The 20,796-nt window shown below is 46.8% G+C and overlaps 1 protein-coding gene across 4 annotated transcripts in view; it reads right to left on the reverse strand.

The window, feature by feature from the left end:
• The window catches only part of Slc39a11 (solute carrier family 39 member 11), a 441,076-nt gene that overhangs the window by 419,419 nt on the left and 861 nt on the right, over window positions 1–20,796 (reverse strand). The gene's annotated exons all lie outside the window — the stretch shown is intronic.

Consider the following 20,796-nt stretch of genomic DNA (forward strand, 5'->3'; position numbering starts at 1 on the left):
GGAGCATCCTAGACACCCCATGTAGGAGAGTGATGTAGGTGGGTCTTCTATCTATCTGTTGCTTTCATTGGTTAATTAATAAAGAAAAATGCTTGGCCTGATAGGTCAGAACATAGGTAGGCGGGGAAGACAGAACAGAATGCTGGGAGGAAGAAGGCAGTGAGGCAGACGCCATGGTGCCAGCCACCAGATCAGACATGCTGAATCTTTCCCAGTAAGCCACCACTTCATGGTGGTACACAGATTATTAGAAATGGGTTAATCAAGATGTGAGAGTTAGCCAATAAGAGGATAGAACTAATGGGCCAGGCAGTGTTTAAATGAATACAGTTTCTGTGATTATTTAGAGTGTAAAGCCAGGCGGCCGGGAGCCGGGCCGCAGGAATGCAGCCCACTGTTCCTTCTATGGGAGAGCATCCTAGATACCCTGTGTTTCTTAATGTAAACTGAATATTAAGCACCTTGGGGAAGCTGGGACTTCAGTACTAGGAAAATACCTGCGGCTGTAGGTCCCTCTATCCCAGAAGGGCAGGCTTTTCTTGAACTCACAGAGATCCCCCTGCCTCTGACACCCAAGTGTTGGGATTACCACCACCTCCTGGCTCTTAATTACTCTTCTATTGCTGGGAGAAAACACCAAAACCAAGGCAACTTAGAGAAGGAAGAGTTTAATTGGGCTGATGGCTCTAGAGGGTTAGAGTCCATGATGGCGGAGTGAAGGCATGGCGGGTAGCAGGAATAGCTGAGAGCTCACATCTCAAACCACAAGCATGAGGCAAAGAGTGCATTAGGATTGGGACTGGTTCATCTCCAGTGACACACCTCGTCCAATGAGAACACACCCCCTCATCCTTCCAAACAGCTCCATCAACTAGGGAACAAGCATTCAAACATATGAGCCTTTGGAGGTTGGGGGTGGAGGTTCTCAGACCACTCCAGCAGGAGACTCTGGCCTCCCTTGCCTGGCCTTGCTCCAGCCCACGTCTATAAGCTAGAGTGGAGGATGCTGTAACTCCTGTCTGTGATGATCCGCAGTCTGACCTCCAGTGTTCAAGCCTGGGATTACTCCATTAGCTGAGCTGCCTCCGCATTGCCAACAGAGCCTGGTGGGAAAGAATGACAAGGAGCCCTGGCCTCAGGAAAGCCGTGAATGGATAGCAGCCCTGGACACCTCAGTGAAGCCACAAATGGAGAGGAGGCCTCAATGAAGGCTTTGCTCAGCTTCTGTCTAAATGCTCTTTGGCAGAGTCAGACAGTTAGCTAAAACTCTCTTCCACGCTCCCGCCCAGAGACCTGGGACAGGACAGACCACAGTATGTCTCTCCTTCCCTCTGCTCCCTCTGAAGGCCACAGTTGAGGTCTGACTGTGGAATGCCCCCCATAGGCTCACACCGGTCCCCAGCTGCTGGCAGTGTTTGGGAATGTTGGGGGATGTCGAAACAGAGCCTTACTGGGTAGTGGTGGTGCCTACCTTTAATCCCAGCACTCAGGAGGAAGAGGCAAGCAGACCTCTGAGTTTGAGGCCAGCCTGGACTACAGAGTGAGTTCCAGGACAGCCAGCACTGCACTGGGAAAACCTGTCACAAACAAATCAAACCAAAAAAAAAAAAAAAAAAGAGGTGGAGCCTTGCTGGAGGAAGTGGGCCGTGGGCCTTGAGATTCCATAAACCAGTCCTACTTCCTGCTCACTCTCTGCATTAACTCGGGATGCCATGTGATCAGCCCACCTCCTGTTCCTGCCACCCTGCTGTCTGGGCCATTATAGGCTGTACCTCCTCACACTCTGACCCTTTCTCCCTAAGTCACTTCTCACTAGGCATTAACAAGACACTCATCAACTCCAAGATATCAGAAGGGACACCCTAACCCCCACAAGGGGCCATGTTCCCAGCCAAGACGGCTCATTCTTAGTAAGGTAGAACATCTCTAGTCCAACTAAGGACACACAAAATGTGGTTTGGCACTGGCAATGTGTCCTGGGGCTGCTGAGCAGACATGGAAACTTGCTAGAAGGTTCGAGGGCTCTTGATGCTCCAGGATGTACCTATGAAAAACACCTTTTTTGTTGGTTGGTTGGTTGGTTGGTTGGTTTTGTTTTTTCAAGACAGGGTTTCTATGTAGCTTTGGAGTCCGTCCTAGAATTCGCTCTATAGACCAGGCTGGCCTTGAACTCACAAAGATCCGCCTGTCTCTGCCTCCCAAGTGCTGGGGTTAAAGGTGTGCGCTGCCACCATCCTGATGAAGGACATCTTAACGGCAGAGGAAGAACTCATGGGGGCCCCACTGCAGCAAGCCACTTTACCACGAGAGTGTGGTTGGGGAAGTTTGCTTTCCCTCAAAGAGTGCCAAGAAAACTGAGATGGTGGCTTGAACCCACAGGCTGAGACAGAAAGATCACTTGAGCCCTGGAGTTTGAGGCCAGTCAGGGGGACGTGGTAAAACTACAAGGAAAAAAAGTGCTGTGCTCGAGAGAGACCCAGATACTCTTAGTAAAGGCCAAGTCTCTGAACTAGCATGCTGTCTCTCTGTCTTTGTCTCTGCCTCTTTCTCGCGTTCCTGTCTATATCCATCCTATCCTACCTACCTTTCAAAAGTGTGTTCTCAAACCAGGCCCGATGGTGGGCATGTGAACACCCAGCACTGAGGGTGGCAGAGGCAGAGACAAAAAAAAATCCATTAGCTGAGGCTAGCCTGAGCTACATAATATCTGTCTTAAAATTAACAAAACATGAAAGTGTTCTCTAGAAGTAAAAATTTTTTTATTGATAAAAGGACAATAAAGAAAGAAAAAAACAAATTTCCACCTCCTCCCAGCCTCCCATTTCCCTCCCCCTTCTCCCACTCGTCTCCCCCTCCTCCCACTCTTCTCCCCCTCCTCCCACCCCTCTCCCCTTCCCCCCACTCCTCTCCCCCTCCCTCTCCAGTCCAAAGAGCAGTCAGGGTTCCCTGTCCTGTGGTAAGTCCTAGGTCCTCCCCCCTCCGTCCATATCTAGGAAGGTGAACATCCAAACTGGCTAGGCTCCCACCAAGCCAGCAGATTGTGTAGGATCAAAACCACGTGCCATTGTCTTTGGCGTCTCATCAGCCCTCATTGTTCGCCATGTTCAGAGAGTCCAGTTTTAAATTTATGTTAAAAAAAAAAAAGTCAAGCTCGAGAGATGGCTCAGCAGTGAAGTGCACTGGCTGCTCTTGCAGAGGACCTGGGATCAATTCCAGCAGCCACACGGTGGCTCACAACTATCTGTAACTATAGCCCCGGGGCATAGGATGTCCTCTTCGGGCCTCCACAGGCACTGCAAGCACATGACGCACAGACATAACATATATGCAGGCAAAACACCCACATACACACAATTAAAAAAATTAATTAAAATTAACGTATTTTTAAAATTTCCCTTAATGGAGTAGAACTCCATGTCCGTCTCGCAGGGCTGGGGAGTGATTTCGAGGGTACAAGCCAAGAGACTCTGACTCCCCGTGAGCTGATGGTTTGGTGCCAGGATCCCCCTTCCTCCATCTCTTCCTCCTGTTGGTCTTTAAATGACACTGACATGGGGAGTTTAATACAGAGCTGAGCAAGAGGGAAAGACCCTTAGCATGACAGCTAATGAAGAGTGGGCTCCCATCTGTTCCAATAGAGAAGAGGACGGGAGCCAGCTCAGCCAGCCAGTGAAGCCCCAGGAGCCAAATCACTCTGTCTGATGAGCTGCCAAAAACAAGGGACAGTTCAACTGCTCCCAAAGACTGGAAGCCTCCCCCCCTTTCAGGTCTCCAATACACTGGGAATATCCCATTATCAACGAGCAGCAGGGGCCGGGAGATGGCTCAGTTAGTAACAGCATGGAATCGGAGTTCCAATCCCCAGCGTCCGCATGAAAGCCAGAAGCTGTGATACAAGCCTACAATCCTGATGTTAGAGAGGTGCAGACAAGAAGAGCCCACGGGATCCCATAGCCGGTCCAGCCAATTGATGAGCTATAGATTCCATGAGAGCTGCTATCTCAAAACACAAGGTGGAGGAGAGCTGGAGAGATGGCTCAGTGGCTAAGAACACTGGCTCCTCATCCACCAGACCAGGGTTCAATTCCCAGTATCCACACAGAGGCTCACAACCATCTATGACTCCACTTGCAACAAACCTAGCACCCTCTCTGGCCTCCACAGGCACCGCACACACACACACACACACACACACACACACAAACACACACACAGTCTACATAGATATATGCCAAAAGAACATTCGTACACTTAACATTGTTTAAAAAGTGAAGAGTAACATACACAACATAGCTATACCTCCAGCCTCCACACACATGCACACGTACCTGCATGCACATATATACACCCAACACACACACACACAACAGAGCATATGAGCTCACATTTAAAACTTGCTTCCGGTGCATTGAACTCATGCTGTATGTGTTTCTCAGCATGCTTCTTTGTTTCTAATCCATCACTTTCTGACTGTCGCCAAGAAATAATGGCCGCCTTTTACAAAAGAGACCGGTTACTGTCAAAGGAGACTGAACATTCTTTTTAATTGATTTTTATTGAGCTCTACATTTTTCTCTGCCCCCCTCCCTGGCTCTCTCCTCCCCCTTCACCCCTCCCCAATGTCCCCATGCTCTCAATTTACTCAGTAGATTTTTGTCTTTTTCTACTTCCCATGTAGATGAGATCCATGTATGTCTCTCTCAGAGTCCTCATTGTTGTCTAGGTTCTCTGGGATTATGATTTGTAGGCTGGTTTTCTTTGCTTTATATTTAAAAACCACTTATGAGTGAGTACATATGATAATTGTCTTTCTGGGTCTGGGTTACCTCACTCAAAATGATGTTTTCTAGATCTATCCATTTGCCTGCAAATTTCAATATGTTATTTTTTTCTGCTGTGTAGTACTCCATTTTATAAATGTACCACATTTTCCTTATCCACTCTTTGGTCGAGGTTGTTTCCAGGTTCTGGCTATGATAAACAATGTTGCTATGAACATAGTTGAGCACATGTCTTTGTGGCACAATGGAGCATTTTTTTGGATATATACCCAAAAGTGGTATTGCTGAATCTTTAGGTAAGTTGTTTCCTAATTTTCTGAGAAATCGCCACACTGATATCCAAAGGGGTTGTACCAGCTTGCACTCCCACCAACAATGCACAAGTGTTCCCTTTACCCCACATCCTCTCCAGCATAAATTGTCGTCAGTATTTTTTATCTTGGCCATTCTTACAGGTGTAAGATGGAATCTCAGAGTTGTTTTGATTTGCAACTCTGATAACTAAGGATGTTGAGCATTTCTTTAAGTGTCTTTCAGCCATTTTAGTTTCCTCTGTTGAGAGTTCTATTTAGATCTGTACTCCACTTTTTTGTTGGATTATTTGATTTTTGATGACCAATTTCTTGAGTTCTTTGTATATTTTGGAGATCACGCCTCTGTCTGATGTGGGGTTAGTGAAGATATTTTCCTATTCTGTAGGCTGTCATTTTGTCTTGTTTACTGTGTCCTTTGCTTTACAGAAGCTTTTCAGTTTCAGGAAGTTCTGTTTATTAATTGTTTTTTTTAGTGTTTATGCTATTGGGGTTATACTTAGGAAGTGGTCTCCTGTGCCAATGCATTCAAATGTACTTCCCACTTTCTCTTCTATGAGGTTCAGTGTGGCTGGCTTTATGTTGAGGTCTTTGATCTATTTGGACTTGAGTTTTGTGCATGGTGATAGATATAGGTCTATTTTTATTTTTCTACATGTTGATATCCAGTTATGCCAGCACCATTTGTTAAATATACTTTTCTTTTTCCATTTGATATTTTTTTTTGCTTCTTTGTCAAAAATCAGGTGGTCGTAGGGGTGTGGATCAATATCCGGGTCTTCGATTTGGTTCCATTGGTTCTCCTGTCTGTTTTTACGCCAATACCGAGACTGAACATTCTTATAGCACACACGGATGCTGCATACCCTTTTCCGGATCTTGAGAGGTGCAGACAATGTTTCATGTCTTTTTCTGAGGCATGAGGGTCATGCTGCCTTTGGGCTGAATGGGGTCTCCCTTCTCCTCCCATGCCCTGTGGATACAAGATAACCCAGGGTACCCAGGAAAGTCTTTGGCAGTCCAGACTGCAGCAACAGCTTCAAGTACATAAGTGGTGGCTTCCAACAAAACTCTCCCCCAGCCCATCACTAGACTTCTTTCTGTTCCTACAATATGTCCTTATGATTTTCAATGCTGGTTTTCTTGCTCATCTGTCAGGTTTCAATGGAGAACCTAGAACCATCTTTCCTTCCTTCCTGTCATTGTCGGCTTCACTTGGAGATACACTGGTCTCCGTGTTTGCTGTTAAAGTAGCTGGACAACCACTAATACCAGAAAATGAAAGGCAAACATTTCTCTTTTTTTTTTCCGGTGACTTACTTCTTAAACATTTCCCAATGTGCTGCTTATATGGCATTTTTCAGAAGAAATGGTGTTCTCCACCAGAGGAACTCAGACTGAAGCCTGCCCACTAGGGCTGCTATGGGCACGCCCCTCTGTCCCCACTTGCCTCTGGAAATGGCTGAGCATCTTTCCGAGTGTAAGCAACCTTGCATCCCTGAGAGCCTGCACTAGAGACGGGCTTTACATAGGTACAGATGGGTATCATCACATCTTTAATTAAACCCAATACAGCCCCACTGCCTTGGTCTGTGTCAGTGTTTTGCTTGCATGTATGTATTATACCAGTGTGTGTGCCTGGTGCCCAAAGAGGCCCACAGCTCCCTCTACAGAATGGCGCCCAGATGTGTGGACAACTGAATCCACTGAAAGCCTGAGAAAGCTTGGGAAAGAGTAAAGCACGTTTTCTTGGTAGCAGCAATTTCTCGGGTCTGCTCTGCTTGCTAGAGACAAGCAAGTGCTCTCATCTAAGAGAGGCTTCCTGACTCAGCTTTAGCTGCAAAACCCTGAAGCTCTTAAAGAGGTCCTGCTACGAAACACTTAAACGGTATTGATGAAAAGCTGAAAGCATGCTTTTCGGTTTTCAGCAGTAGCAGGAAAAAAGCTGAGTTGTTTTAAAATGCCGGCTTTCTGGGCCGTCCTGCCAGGGCAAACTCTGACTGTTTGAGGCAGGAGGGACAGCTACAGAGAGAGGACTTGAGTGTTGTCTGTGGACATAATGCTGCAGCTTACTTGCTGGCAAGGACCTTGAAACACTGTAGACTTGTGGCACTGGACGAGGCTCTGGCCGGTACCTCAGCCACAAGGCTGGAATGACAGAAAGCAAAGGAATGGGCTGGATCTAGTTGCCAAAGCCATGGCTTTAATCCTACCCATATTGCTCAGTAATTTAAAGGCTCGTGTGGTAAAAAAAAAAAAGAGAGAGATACAGAAAAGAAAGATTCAAAGTCAAAGAAAATATTTAAATGATTTACAGTGTGTTAAAAATTTATGCATGCTAAAAGTTAAAGTTCTTAAAGTAAAAAAAAAAAAGGAAGAAAGAGAGAAGTTGTGTGTGGTAGTACACACCTTTAATCCCAACACTTAGGAGGCAGAGGTAGATTGACCTCTGTGACTTCAAGGTGTGGTAGCACACGCCTTTAATCCCAATGCCTGGGAGATAGAGACAGGCGGATCTCTGAGAGTTCAAGGACAGCCTGGTCTACAAAGTTATTCCAGGACAAAGATAATACAGAGAATATAAAATAAAAGTAAAAATAAACAAAATAGAGGTTATAATAAAGCCACACAAAGATGGAAAATACAGTGAGAATCTTGATACTATGTGCTATTATGCTCTGTTGGAATTGTTTGAATGCTGAGAAAAGAGCAACAGCTGCTAAAAGATATTTGTTTATAAATGCTGATGAACTAATCCAACATAGATATTTGAAAATGCCTTGACTTTGAAATTTGGATCTAAGGACATGATGCTTTGGAAAGGAGTTTCTTATTTTGTTTTCACAGAGGGTGAGAGTCTGTGGATTGCTTCTATCCCAATATGGTATGATGGACCATGCCCTCCTGAAAGGTTGCTGTGAACACCCTCAAAAAATTACTTTGCTCAACTGCCGACTGAGATGAACCTAGCAGACAGGTTATCCCATAAAAAACCTGAATAATAGCACCCCCATTCAGCAGGAAGCAGTTTGAAGAGAAAAAACTGCGCCCATGTTCCCAAATATTGTTTATAAATGTTCTTTTACATTTTACATTCATATAGATATGAATAATTTGCATTGATATGGATTTTGCTTTAGTGATTTAAATTTAAGGTCAATCTTGTTATATGTACATATATGTATGTATTTCTGATCTTGACTAAGGTATTATGATTGTGTAGTTCATTTAAAAATGTAATGTATATAGGTTGTTAATGGATAATCATTGATAGTCAAGCTTGTAGTCATGTTAGTTAGATTTTCTAGATATATAAAGATATGTTTCAGTTAAATAGACATTTTTCGTATCTTTCAAAGAATACAGAATATAGCATTTTTAAATGTTTTAATAACTTAGGGTTTTTCATGACAATGAGACACTCTGCTCCTGGCAGCACCAATCTACTTCAAGAAGAAGATGGGCATCGGAGAGGATTCTTATGGAGTTTGATAGCTATTTGGGCAAGAAAACTGCTCTTACCTGGACTATTACATAAACTGGCCACAGAGAACCCGCAGAGAGAGGACTACTGAACTTGCCTAAAGGTGAGATGGTCTTTCAGGGTTCCTGATTCATGAAAGAGTCTGCAAGACATTCTTCAGGACAAGCAGATAGTGACTGCCTTTGAAATTTCCTGCTTCATGGAAATGTCTGCTGGAAACTATGGGCCTGTAGGCTGAAGATGGATGCCCCAACAGTACAGAGGAACTTTGGGTGACTGTCCAGGCAGCAAAATGTCTCTGTCATTTCTAGAGTTTTGAAAGTTGCTTATTTCTTGTTTACTTGGGTAATATTATATCCTTCTGGAGTCTTTGATGCAGTTGAAGAATATATAGATAGTTATTGTTTTCTTTTGTTATGATAAAAGATAAGGTAGATGTAAATATTGTAACTGTAATTCTTGCTTGATAACTGTTTTGTTATATGTAATTTTGCTATGTTAAAGTTAAAGCCTTCTTTTTTTGTTTAAACAGAAAAGGGGGAAATGATGTGGAAATGTCATATATCAATGTGTTGATTTCATTGGTTAATTAATAAAGAAACTACTTGGCCCTCATAGGTTAGAACATAGGTGGGTGGAGTAAACAGAACAGAATGCTGGGAGGAAGAGGAAGTGAGCTCAGAGGCCATACTCCCCTCTCCTCTCTGGAGCAGACGCGATGAAGCTCCAACCCAGGATGGACATAGGTTAGAATCTTCACGGTAAGCACACCTTGGGGTGCTACACACATTATTAGAAATGGGCTAGTCCAGGTGCAAGAGTTAGCAGAAAAGAGGCTAGATATAACGGGCCAAGCAGTGTTTAAAAGAATACAGTTTGTGTGTTGTTGTTTTGGGGCATAAGCTAGCCAGGCGACCAGGAGCTGGGGCGGCAGGAACACAGCCCGCAGCTCCCTCAACAAAGAGGGTATCAGATCCCCTGGAAGAAGTGTTATAGGTGGATGTAAGGGTCCTGGGAGCCGAGCCCAGGTCCCCAGGAAGAACCACAAGGGCTTTTAACCACTAAACCATCACCCCACACTCTTCATCTCCCCCACTGTTGGGATCATGCCCAGCCTATGTCTTGGTGCTAAGCCGAAAGAGAAGCACCTTTGTCTTGGGTCTGTCGTTTCCTGCATCAGTCACGGGTCCAATAGAAACAGATGGCCCAGTAGAAACAGAGAAACGCATGCCATAAAGGAACCACGTGCAGAGGAATGAGCGGCAGTAAGGAAGTTGGCAAGGGATGGGTCTGGAGACAAGGTCAGCCAACCCTGAAGCAGAAGAGTGAAGGAGGAACGATGTCAAGAGAGGCCCTGAGGAAATGCTACAGTCTAAGAGCCACTGAAATCACAGTAGATTCCTTTGATCTCCCTTTGCTGGCTGGGCTTGATTGGCTCAGTGGGCAACTGAGACGGTGAAGCAGGGAAGAGGCACACACAGAAGGCATAGAACATCCTCTCATTTGTCTCCCAATGCTCGGTTCCGATAGCGGGTGCACAATTTCCACCAAGAGAGACTGGGGCTATAGCTCAGTGACAGAGAGCATTTCCCCAGCATGCACGAAGCCCTGGGCTTGGTCCCCAGCACAGCAAACCATAAGATAACTAAACTGACAAGATCAATTACAAAGTAAATACTTCGGGAGCTAGGGAGATGGTTCAGTAGGTAAACTGCTTGCTATGCAAGCATGGGGACCTGTGTTTGGGTTCCTAGAGCCCATATAGAAGCAGGGCACCATGGGGCATGTCTGTAAGCCCAGTGCTGGGAATAGAGACAGGCAGAGATCCCACGGGCTCACCACCTAGCCAGGTCAGATGAATGGTGAGCTTTGGGTTCAGCAAGAGAGACCCTGTCTCAAAAAATAGGATGGAGAACAACTGAGGAAGACACTTGATATTGACCTCTGGCTTCCCTACATGACCCCATGAGAGTGCTCACACGCAATTGCACACACGCGTATGCACCATCACCCCACACAGATAATGATAATGAATAAACACTCAGAGCAAGAGACAAGCACCAGTAGGCTTTCTAACATGACAGTGCTTCAGATCCTAAAGAGTTTTCCAAAAATAACTCCAGGACCTGTGGGTTCCAACAGAGATGAAGGATGGGACTTCTAGCTTCTCAAAAGGCATTTGAAGTGGGCAGCGCCCAAGGACTCAATTCTAATCTTGCTTGTATCTATCTCCCTTGGGAAAATGGAGCTTTGGCACATGAGTGTTCAAACGCAGGAGACTGCTGCCTGCATCTGTACCAAAAGCACAGTCAAAAGGAAAGGCAAGGCGGTGGTGGGATGGTTCAGTGGGCAAAGCACTTTCTGTGCAAGGGGATGACTTGAGTGTAATCCCTGGGACCCATGCTAAAATGGAAGGAAAGAAGCAACTCCAAAAGGTTGCTGTGGGATAGTGCTCTTCTACACTGTAAAGATTTGTTACTTGTATTGGTCTAATAAAACGATGATTTGCCAGTAGCCAGGGCAGGAAATAGAGATGCAGCGACCAGACTAGGAGAATTCTGGGAAGAGGAAAGGCAGAGACACAGTCATAAACCAGACACAGAGGATGCAAGATGAGAATGCCTTACTGAGAAAAGATACAAAGTCACATGGCTAAACATTAGTAAAAATTATGGGTTAATTTAAGTTGCAAAAGCTAGTTAGTAAAAGCCATGAGCTGATGTGAGAGGTCCTGTCTATGCATTGCTTTTATTGGTTAATGAATAAAGAAACTGTGTTGGCCCTATTGACAGAACTTAGATAGGCAGGGAAAACTAAACTGAATGCTGGGAGAAAGAATGGCAGAGTCAGAGAGAAGCCATGTAGACCCACTGGAGCCGGACAAGACTTTACCTGGTAAGCCACAGCCACATGGCAATACACAGATTACTAGAAATGGGTGAAATTCAGATGTAAGAGTTAGCCAATAAGAAGCTAAAGCTAATGGGCTAAGCAGTGATTTCATTAATACAGTAACTGTGTGGTTATATCAGGACTAAGTGGCCAGGAACCAATGAGCGGCCTCCTCCTTACTACACTGAGCAATAGGCCAAACCCTTTATAATTAATATAAGCCTCTGTGTCTTTATTTGGAATTGAACAGCTGTGGGACCCAGCAGGACAGAAACATCCACCTACACAAGGTCATCCTCTGACCTCCAATTGCACACCATGTCAGTTTGCATAAACACAATATAATTGATTTTTTTTATTTCATGTATATAAGTGTTTGTCTGCACATACACATGTGCACCATGTGCATGCCTGGTGCCTGAGGGGGTCAGAAGGGGCATCAGTTCCCCTGAAACTGTAATTATAGACAGTTGTGAGCTGCTATGTGGGTGCTGAGAACCAAGCTCTGTGCTCTTAACCACTGAGCTATCTCTCCATCCCCAATCAATACGTTTGTTTAAATGCCCAGGCTCTTCCATGATTCAGTCAAATGATTGTGTTTTCCTCAATGTTCAGTTTATAGAAGACCCTCTTGCAGTGGACCCGAGTGTGGTTCTCAGTGGGCGGATGGAACGCATGGCTGCAGGAACAGGAGGCTGAGGGCTCACATCTTGAACCCCAGACACAAAGTAGAGAGACACATGGAAAAGGACACGAGGCTTTGAAACCTCAAAATCCACCCCCAGTGACATACACACTCCAGCAAGGCCACACCTCATAAGCCTCCCCAAACAGTGCCACCGACTGGGGACCAAGTGTTCAAATGCCTGAGACCAAGGCTGACTTTTATCACTCAAATCACCATACGCAGTATAGCTGTTGTGGAGTATGCATCTGTAAACAGACTCGGCCCAGAAACTTCCAGATGAGAGATCAGAGGGCTCCCATGCAGCAGCGTCTGCATAATTCCATACACAACATTCAAAAGTGCAAAGACAGGGCTGGAGAGATGGCTCAGAGGTTAAAAACACTGACTGCTCTTCCAGAGGTCCTGAGTTCAATTCCCAGTGGTTTAATGAGATCTGGTGCCCTCTTCTGGCATGCAGGCAGACATAGAAGGAATGTTGTATACATAATAAATAAATAAATCTTTAAAAAAGAAAGTGCAAAGATGTCTCACACTTTGGCATGAGGACACCAGTGCTGGATTTGAATATAAATGAGAACAGAGGCCCTAGTAGTCAGCTACAGCTACTCTCTGCTAAGTGGGCATGGTGTGCCTGCCAGTTTGCCGTCGTTAGTGCTGCCATCCGCTTCGGTCCGAGAGGCTTCCTTCTTGAGTGAGTGGCAGTTGCTGCAGAGGCTCACAACTGGTCTCACCGCTGATTAACTACTGCAGGCTCACCCTTCAACGTGTCTCCAGACCACCACTTTCCAGGCTCAAAGAATGTCATGAAAGACCAGAAGGAAGAACGTAAGAGCCTGATGAAGAGGTGGAGAGACAGGAAACAGCGTCTTCCCAGCATGGCATGGCCGACATGCTCCTGAACTCACGGCGGCCATGATTACCACCACATAAGAAACTGGGCACAAGATTGGGTCCATCATCATTCTGTGGGGATGTTGAAGGAAGAAGGGGTCCCTGAGGACCTAAGCAGTTGGCAGTTGCTGGGGAAAGAAGAGACGTTTTCCTCAGTGAGGTAGCCACTGGTAAGTTGTCCATGCTCCTGAGATAGCAACCATAATTAAACTCACTGGGTCACTAAAACAAAAGACCTGAAAATAGATGGTTGGGAAGACTGGGAAAGGGAAGGGATCAATGGAGAAGGGGGAGACGGTAATGGAAGACAAATATGATCAAAGGGAATTATTGACATGTGTGAAAATGGCATAATAAAGCCCATCCATGTATATCATTATGGGGTGATTAAAAAATTTTAAAATAAACAATGTTCATAAAAACAGTATAAATGAACTCAATATGAATTGTCTCTCTCCTTTAGAGTGAGATGCAATGTGATTATATCTCATAGATACATTTTTAGCATGCCAAGAATTACTTACTGACGAAGTTAAATTACTCATGGATTCTACAAACACTCTGTGCCAATTATATGCCCGCGGCTGTTCTAGAAGCTGGGGATTCAGGGAGACAAAAGACAGTGCAGTTCTCCGCTCCTTGTAGTAGGAGACACTTGATCCAAAATATACAAATCAACCTGTGAGATGGCTCAGTGCGTGGAGTGCTTGTTCCCAAGCTGAGAACCTGAGTTCGATCCCTAGACCCCACAAGGTGGAAGGAGAGAACCGACTCCCCAACTCCTGCAAGTTGCCCTGAGACTTCCACCTGCACCGCCCCCCGTGTGGGGTGTGTGTGTGTGTGTGTGTGTGTGTGTGTGTGTGTGTATAAAATACACAAATAAATGACCTTGCAATTTCAGTACAGTAGCAAATGCTGCGATGAAAATACATAGGCAATAAAGCGTGGGGGCTGCGGCACCAGTTCCAGAGGGCAGCCAGGTGACTTTCACATCAGCTCTGCTACTTCCTCAATGATTGGGAGCAAATCGGAAGCCTCCCTGCCCCAATTTCCTCCTCCATAAAGATAAGAACCAGGATCCTGCTCTGGAGCATCGTCGGATATGAGAGAACGGAGTAAGGTTGCTCGCACCGTGACGTTTGGTCAATGTGCGCCTTTGTTATTTCACCTGCACTGGTCCAGGTTGGCTCCCCAGCCTAGGATGACCTGGCGAGAGAAACAGCAAGAAAGCCTTCCTTCCTAAGAACCAAAGACCAGGGAGGCTGCGGGTGACGGAGGGAAGGAGAAGTGAGGCTGCGCAGGGGCTTAGAAGGTCTTCACCAGCCAGCCCCTGACTGGGAAAAAAAAAAAAGGATAGCCAGCTTCCATGCAGGAGGTATTCAAGGGTTTAACTATTCAAATAAGCAAACAGAAAGGATCTGGCTGGCTTTTGCATTGAGGAGCGGGAACTCAAGGGGGGCACGGAGTAGAAACAGGAGGAACTGCAGGTAATTCGAGTTTCACTGAGAAGCCGGTGGCTTGACTCACAGTGGAGAAAGTGGAGCTGAAAAAGAACAGGGGTCACACAGGGGTCATTGAGCCAGGGCTCTCTGCTTGGCTTGGTATACAGGCCCTACCTACTGGAACATGGCCACTCCCAGGCAAGCATCTACTGTCTACTGTTGGTCTTTATGTGGTTGTGACTGTGCCACAGAGACCATGGGAGCTGCTAAACCCTTGTATCAATCCCCAGCATCACATAAAATAGGTGTGGTGGTGTGTGCCTGTAAGTCTAGTGCACAGAAGCAAAGCCAAGAGAATCAGAAGTCCAGGGTCATCCTTGGCTACAAAGGAAGTTTGTGGCCAGCCTGGGCTACATGATACTTAGTGGTAGGCCTCTAAGGCCATTCCTGATGGTTCTCTTCTACTCTTTTAGTGCTGGAGAATAGAGCTGGGTGGAAGGGAGAAGAGGACAAGCCAAAGCAGGAGCTCAGTGCTCCCTGGAGCACCCAGCACGGCACGAGGCCCCATGACAGGAGCTGTGCGCGGCCAGCATGAGGCATGGACTGTGGTCCTCACAACGCCCTTTACAGTCAGAGCGCTGAGGACCTGGGGAGCCCAGACACGCAGTCTCCTTCACCAGAGGAGATGCGTACCTAACTCCTAGTGGAAAGGTAATCCCTCCGGTATCTGCAAACGGCCAAGTCAAATACCCACCCCTTCTACCACAAATGTCACCTCCAGCAGACACAGGCTGATAAATGCTGCCATAAAGATAAGATGTCAAGACAGCCAGCATTAATCCTATCGGCATCTCAGGCCAAGAGCAAACACCAATTATCTGAATCCCACTGGGCAAGCGTGTAGGATTCAGCCTTCTATGCAACCCCTAGCTGGCTTTTATTGACACGGTCTAGTCTCTGCTTCCTCAAATGCCACCTCCCCCACTTTCCTTTTTCCCCTCCTTCTTGCTCTCTCCCTTAGCCAGAGCTAAATTTCTGATTTCCACTTCAAATCTGTCTCCCCGACTATCCTCTGTGTGAGCGTATCCGAGATGTGAATATCACTCCCTCCAGGGCAAGGGCACACACCAAGCTCACAGGCTCGCCTTTCAGGTCCGTGTATGCATGCAGGAATACGGCCATGTCACATCTGAGGGGAGGTTTGAGACAGGGGTTGGATCGGGATCTGGGTGAAACCAGTCTTGTATGGATGTCTAGAAACCATTCAGCAAGGGATGGTTAAAAGTCCTTCATGCCTTTTCCTATGCATCCTTTGTGTAGACACCTTGTCGTTATACAATCTAAAAGCATGGCATATTTTCTAAGTATCATCTGGGTCATTTTGCATAAGACTTAAAGTATGGGACCCTTTCCCAGGCACCAGGCTGTCCCAAGAAAGGCGCACGGTATCTGAAAATCTGTTAGGAACTTGCATTCGTGTAGCAAAATGCCTGAAGCCGTCAACTTAAATAGAGAAAGGGGCTGCTTTTTCCCAGTTTGAGTGATTGGTTGACCCCTTGCTTCGGGTTTGCAGTGAGTCAGCCCATCACAGGGGGAGCACGCAGCAGAAAGTGAAGACGCTCACCTCATGGCCAGAAAGCAAAGAGCAAGCAAGGAGAGGGCAAAGGTCACATAGTCCCCTTCAAGGGCATACTTTCAATGACCTGACTTCACACGAGACCCTACCTCTTAAAGATTCCCCACATCCCCAAAGCACCACCCCACGAACCAACCTCTAGCCTGTGAACCTGTAGCAGATGCTCAATATCCAAAGTACAGCAAGATTCTTCTGTTTTAAGCATTAGTCAAGCTAGCTTTCTATATTTCTATTAAAAAGTAAGAAGGGTGAGGAGCTAGAGAGCTGCCACACCAATGAAGAGCTTTGGCTGCTCTTCCAGGACTCCTGAATTCTGTTCCCAGAATCTATATGGTGGCTTACAACCCTCCATAATGCCACTCCCTGGGGTTCTGACGCCCTCTTCTGGCCCCTATGGGCACTGCATGCACATGGTATACATAAATGTAGACAAAACACCCATATGCCTAGAATAAAAATAAGTTGATTTCAGTTGGGCATGGTGGTGCATGCCTTTAATCCCAGCACTTGGGAAGCAGAGGCAGATGGATTGCTGAGTTCAAGGCCAGCCTGGTCTACAGATCAAGTTCTAGGACAGCCAGGGCTACACAGACAGTCCCCGTCCTAAAAAAAAAAAAAAAAAAAAAAAGATTTCTGTGTTTTTGTTTGTGTTAAGTAAGCAAGGGCCAAGCATTGTAGTGGCACATGCCTACAAACCCAAGCATTCACAATGCTGAGGCAAAAGTAAAAGAGTACCTCAGGGCTGGAGAGATGGCTCAGAGGTTAAGAGCATTGCCTGCTCTTCCAAAGGTCCTGAGTTCAATTCCCAGCAACCACATGGTGTCTCACAGCCATCTGTAATAGGGTCTGGTGCCCTCTTCTGGCCTGCAGGCATACACACAGACATAATATTGTATACATAATAAATAAATAAATAATATTTAAAAAAATAAAAAAAAGAGTACCTCAAATTCAAAGTCAGCCCACAGCTACATAGAGAAACCCTGTCTTCCTCCCCCACACACCCAAAACACAAGAGCAAAACCACAAACATGATGACTCAGACCAGTAACCCTAACCCTCAGCAGGCTAATGCAGGAGTACTGCCATGGATTCGGGGACCAGCTTGGGCTCCTGCTGAGGTCCTAAGAGGAAGAAAAACAGGCCAAGGACAAACCTTTCCCCTCAGTGTTCTCAATGACACAAGGGTACACACTTACAGGCCTCGAGAAAAAGTGGTACATTATGTCCCCAACTTGGAAAGGCAACCCTCCTGCTAACGTCCCAATACTTGGCCAGCAGGCAAGGCTGCACCGTGCTCCCCAGCCTGTCAACCTAACTGCAGAGATCCCTCTGCAGTGAATGTCGGTCAGTGCTGTCTGGGCCATCTTGATATTCTGAAACCTTTTTAAAGCTAATCAGGAGACTCAGTAAAAAGATCCCGGACTCCAAAAACAAGTGTACCTGTTTGCTTTTCTGTTGTTGTGATAAAATATTCTGGCCAAAAGCAACTTGGGGAATTATTTCACCTGACACCTTCTAGGTCACAGTTCATCACTGATGGAAGGAATGATAGGTCAGGAATTCAAGGCAGGAACCTGGAGGCAGAGACCATGAAAGAGTACTGTTTACTGGCTTGCTTACCTTATAGAGCCCAAGCCCACCTGCCCAGGGATGACCTTACTTACAGTGGCTGGCCCTCCTACAACAGTTAGCGACATTTTTAAATGCCTCACAGACACGCCCAAAAGCCAATCTGATCAAGGCAATTCTTCAACTGAGGTTCCCTCTTCCCAGGTGACTCTAGGTTTGTGTCCAGTTGACACCATGACAACAGGCTTGGCCACCAAGCAGCTTGGTGACCTCAGGCGGGTTACTTAGTCCTCCAGAACCTTAGTTATCTGTGATGCCACCTCTGTATAGGATCCTTATGAGAAGTAGAGATGACATATGCGAACAATATATGGCGCTCTGAATGGCAGCGAGGACTGGGGAAGAATTCCTGTTTGATTCCAGGGACTTGGGTGGAGCCGAACAGAGCTGGTCAAACATTGGCTGCTTGAAGTGCTACAGCTTAAAGTTTGAGCTAAAAGGAAGACTGATACCTGAAGTCACACTCAAGGTTCTGAAGAGATGGTTAAGAGTGCTCGCTGCTCTTGCAGAGGAATTTGGTTCCCAGCTCACAAACACCTGTGGCTCTAGCTCCAGGGGATATGACACCCTTTTTTGGCCTCTGCAGATACTGTACAAACATACACAGGTACACGCACCCATAGATTTTTCAAAGATTAAATTAAAATCAAAGCCACATCCAACACATCCCTGCATCCAATCATAAACTGAAACTAAACTCTATCAGTACCCTTGCACTTCCTACTAGCTTAAGTGACCTCTGTCCCCAACATCCCCAGCACAGTGCCTGCTCTAGCTGCTTGGGCTGCACTCTCTGCCCAGTTGCTGGTTTTCATAGTTCTAGCTGATAGGCGGAAAACATCAGGAAAGGAGGGGGGCTGCTCCACGAATTCTGGGGTAAAGATTGGAGGCTTGGAAAGCAGGGCCAAAGGCACATGTTCCCAGGGCCCAGGGAGCTTTTCCAGTGGCCAGGCTGAGAAGATATCTGGGAAGAGCCCTGAGCAGGAAGAGGGGCAACAGTGGCATCTTCAGGCCAGTCTGGCGAACTCAGCCAAGGAAACGGCACCAAGGCCGGGAAAGCGAACCCCGATCTCAAAACACGCTTAGCAGTGGGGCTTCTCACACAGAGAGCCCCAAGTCCCACACTAACTGGTCTGTAGCCAGTCCCATCCCCCTCATTGCGGAGAAGGCTTTAGCAACTCTTTTGGAGTTGGAAGCTTGAGGAACTAGCATTAGGTTTCAGGACAAGCCACAGCCCACGGTTCTGAAACTGGGTGCATCAATAAGACATCAAGCAGCTTGCATAACTCCTGGGAAGGATGGGCAAATAAGTCGAGGAGGCAGGCACAAAAGCGGGGGAGAGCATTCCCAATCCAAAGCAGGCCACAGGGTGATGGGGGCGGGGCATAGCCTGAGGACACCCGTCACCGGCACCAGCCCTTGCGAGCTATGGCTGCAGTCTTGTCCCTGCCACCCCTCATAAGATGCTGCAAGCCACACCTATGCCTCCACCAAGATGAAACCCCCGCACTCTGGCAGCACGAAGCCTCCAAATCCCCAGCTAATTTTGTCTTTTGAACCAGTCCCAGTTCCCAGGCAGGCGCACAGGTACAAGGAGCCCTGCGGAAAGGTCTTGCCAGACAGAGCCGCTCTTGCCGAACACAGGAAACAGATTCTCAGGCTCAGAAGCAAACCGCCTGCAGCCTGCAGAGTGAGATCGTAGGAAGGACTGCACATCGCAGCTACGCCACCAGGGGGCGCGCTGTACTGGGAACACTGACAGAGAAGGAACTCTAGAGCCAAGAGGCTTATGATTACTGAGATAACACCCCTCCCCAAAGTAAATAAAATTCTTCCTGAGATAACACCTCTCCCCAAGGTAAATAAAATTCCCTGTGCACGGGCAGGAACACTGTCATAATAAAGCGCTTATTTAGATATCAATCTATTGCTGTGACATTTGTCTCAAAATAGTGACGGTGGAAAATGGGAGCGAAAACCCAGAGGCTGTGACACAGCACTGCTGAATACATAATACTTTTCTCTCTGCATTAACGTAGGTAGGGATTCTTCAACAGCAAACTTTTCCACAACGAAGGGGAGCAGAGCAGAATGTCCAGGATTTCAATCGTAAGGTGCCCTATCCTCAGGCATCATGGATTCCCCACCGGTCTCCATCACAGGAGACTGCAACAGGGGAAACCTGCTTTGTGGCTACTAAACAGTAATGAAAATAAAATGGAAGATCCAAAGAACTAATCAGCAATAAAACAAATGCTTTAAGGGGTGACCACTGTACGTGGTGCTCTTTACGATCAACAAGCACAGGCTCAAACTAGTCTTCCTATAAAGTTGCATTTGACCAACGTTCTTGAAAAACGAAGGAGCTGGGGCTACTGCACCCAGACGCCAGGCCACCCAGGAAGCTATACCTTGACGTTGCTCACTGGGTCGACCACAGCTGTCGAGGCCAGAGGATTAGGAAGGAGTCCTAAGGTCCTGTCCTGGATGACATGGTCTTGCCAGGGCACAGGTGTGCACTTAAGAGTGACGGCAACACGGCCAAGGGTGCGTCTTTGACGTGATTAACCCGCTCTGCGAAGCTCTTCTCTCACAAGGAAAGGGCAAGGGTGCGACGTAGGGGGTTCCAGGTCACTGTAAGGCTTTGACCAGCAAATACCAGCTCAGCGCTTAACTCAGCGACCTTAACAACCTCGCTTCTCCAAGGAAACCAGTGCTCAGGGCAGGCGAGAAGGCACAGCGGGTAAAGGCTATTGCTTCCAAGTCGAATAGCCTCTGTCTAAGGTTCTATCCTGAGACCCAGAAGGCAGGAGGGACCCTCCCGCAAGTTGTTCTGTGACCTCCACACTGCCCTACGCGGAGTGACAGGAGAAGGGGGAGGAAAAGGAAGATGGGAGGGAGAGAGGAGAGGTTCTGATGTTAAGAAAAAAAAAAAAAAAAACGAGCGCTCAAGGCCAACATTGCCACCGTGGCTCAGGCCGTGGGACCGGACCGGCTCCCGGCCTGGCAGAAGTACTTCCGCCCTCATCCAAGATGGCG

Source organism: Microtus pennsylvanicus, chromosome 11 (assembly GCF_037038515.1).
Source record: "Microtus pennsylvanicus isolate mMicPen1 chromosome 11, mMicPen1.hap1, whole genome shotgun sequence".
Taxonomy (NCBI): domain Eukaryota; kingdom Metazoa; phylum Chordata; class Mammalia; order Rodentia; family Cricetidae; genus Microtus; species Microtus pennsylvanicus.